The following is a 3,049-nucleotide window of genomic DNA, read 5'->3' on the forward strand; positions in this document are numbered from 1 at the left end:
CTCCAAATACTCCAGAGCCTCCCCGTCTACATAGATAACACAAGGAAAGTTCATCTGGCTGGGGAGGAGGAGGGGAAGGGAGGAAGTTGGTGGAGAACCTTCATCTTGGTGACATTCAAGGACAGTCCAAGTCTCTTATATGAAGCATTAAAGAGGGTCGCTTGCACATCTTGTGCAGAGTGAGCCATCATGCAGCAATTATCTGCAGACTGAACATCATGGATGTCCTTGGTGGTGAGTTTTGTTTTTCCCCAGAAGCTCCTAAGATTAAAAAGCTTTCCATCCAGTTGATGCTGGATACTCACACCAGATGGTAGATCATCTTGGATGAGGTGGATGATGACTGTCAGGTAGATGGTAAATAGGGTAGTTGTGATCATGCAACCTTGTTTGACCCTGGTGTGGATACGAAAGGCATCAGTTTCAAACCTTCCACTCGGGGCAGCAGCAGTCATATCATTATACAGGAGTCTCAGAATGGTGATAAACTTCAGTGAGCAGCCAAAGCATTAGAGGATGGTCCACAGAGCTTCAGGACTTAAGGAATCAAGTGCCTTGGTCAGGTAAATGAAGGCAAGGAACAGCTCCCAATGTTCTTATTGGATCTGCCTGGCAACAAAAACCATGTCCACAGTGCCCCAGGATGGTTAGAAGCTGCACTGGATTTCTGGAAGGATGTCCTCGGCAACAGGACAAAGGTGGTTCACGAGGATGTTACCTGCAGTGGACAGAACCCTGTAGTTCCCACAGTCAGATTTGCCCTCCTTCTTGTAGATGGTCACAGCGGTTGCATTCTTGAGATCCCCTGGGATGTCCTCTTCATCCCAAAGGTGGAAGATAAGCTGGTGGAGTTGTGATGTGAGCTGGAAGCCACCAGCATGGTAGACTTCTGCGGGTATGCCATCTGGTCTGCTGGCTTTGTTGCTTTTCATCTGTTGGATGGCCCACTTCAGCTCTCCGATGGTTGGTAGATCACCAAGAGAATCCACCACATGGCAGTGCAGGATGGCTTGGAGGATCTCCAAGGAGGAGGCTACATTTACTTGTCTACTGTATACTGCTCATGGTTACACAGTAATAATCAAATCAATAGACCCTACTTTAAATGGCAACAATGAGTTGAGAGAGGTGAATTGAGGGATAGAAAATAAAGGCTTTATATTTGCTGAATTCTTTTATAGCATTCTGATCAATCAGGTCAAATCTATTCTAGTGTACAACTTATGGCAAAGTACATATATTCAAAAAGCATGCAGTGAGAACCTCCATTCCCCCCCACCCTGATGCCCAGCCTGGCTGATAGTCATGCTGCTCCTGGCCCTGGCTCTTGTCTGTCCCTGTCAGCCAGGCTGGGAAATGGGAGTGGGTCATGGGAATGGAGGTCCACAAAGCCTGGGATGCTGGTGGACTATGGTTTAACTTGAGTCAGGGGGGGATCTGGTACAGAAGTTTGATAGACTGGTTTAATCCAAATCACCTAAGTCTGATACATCCATCCAGGTCTATCTTAGATCAGCTTCTACCATTTTTGAACCAGTCTATGTGCACTGAACTTCTGTTCAGTTATAGGTGTAGATTGGTTTTGGAGAACTTATACTGATATAAGCGTAATATCTATACCTAGGCTATGTATATTTAGATTAATGCATGATTATACATATCATGGGGATCACTTTATGAAAAACAGCTACCACAGAATTGCATGGTCAATATTTCTCTGCAGTTTAAATAAAAAAATATCACCCCAGATTTAGAAAGGTTAGTATATCTCCTCTCTTTATTTCAGATCTGTTTCCTTTGTACCCATTCTTCAAGCAGGACTAAAAGAACAAATTAAAAAAATAAGTTTTGGAGCTCATTTTATAGACTCAAGAGTTTCAAAAACTTCTGATAATTTGGCATAAACATATGAAGGGCTTATTTTAACAAAAACAGTGAAATGTGTTGCTTTAGTAGTGGATGATAATAACTATAAGGTATTCCATACATTAACTAATTAGGTTTAATTTTACTTCTAAATTGACCACCACGGCTGTTTCAACAGAATGAATCACTTCAAAAAAAAAATCTTAATGGAAATGGAGCTCTACCAGCACTATAGCAACTTGTTTTGATAACTGCAGATACATACTTTTAGCACCTGTTGTAAACAGTTTTTGGATGTTCTAAACAACATGCAATTTTCAGACCTGCCAAAAAAAAATTCCCTCTAATTGGCTACCTTCATTAATTTCTCTACATTAAGCATAATAACAAACAAATGAAGTTCTAGGCAGGTCATTCTCTTGTTCCTCCCCCAATTTTCTATTTTTAGATGAAAGAGAGAACTGAGTAGGAAATAGAATGGAGTAGAAAAAACCAAGAATGATATGGACATTGGAGTCAGGAGCGGACTGGCCAAGTTTGCTGATAACACCAAACTTTCGGGAAAAGCATCCATGCCAGAAGACAGGTGGGTCATCCAGGCTGACCTGGACAGGTTCAGCAAATGGGAAGATGAGAACCTGATGGTGTTTAACACTGAAAAATGCAAGGTTCTCCACCTTGGGGAGAAAAACCTGCAGCATCCTTACAGGCTAGGCAGTGCTATGCTGGCTAGCACTATGGAAGAAAGAGAGTTGGGGGTCATCATTGACCACAAGATGCACGTAAGCCTTCAATGTGATGCTGTGGCTAGTAAAGAGACCAAAATGCTGGCTTGAATCCATAGATGCTTCTCAAGTAAATCTCAGGATGTCATCCTCCTGCTATATTTAGCCTTGGTGAGGCCACAGCTGGAGTACTGCATTCAGTTTTGGGCTCCACAATCCAAAAAGGATGTGGAGAAGCTTGAGGGAGTCCAGAGAAGAGCCACACGCATGATCAGAGGTCAGGAAAACAGACCTTACGATGACAGGCTGAGAGCCATGGGGCTCTTTAGCCTGGAGAAGCACAGGCTCAGGGGTAATCTGATGGCCACCTATCAGTTTATCAGAGGTGACCAGTATCTGGGGGAAAGTTTGTTCCCCCAAGGGATGATGTGGTTGAACGATCATAAACTACTGCGAGA

The sequence above is a fragment of the Crocodylus porosus genome, unplaced genomic scaffold (genome assembly GCF_001723895.1).
Source record: "Crocodylus porosus isolate Cpor-Errol unplaced genomic scaffold, CroPor_comp1, whole genome shotgun sequence".
In the NCBI taxonomy this organism is placed as follows: Eukaryota; Metazoa; Chordata; order Crocodylia; family Crocodylidae; genus Crocodylus; species Crocodylus porosus.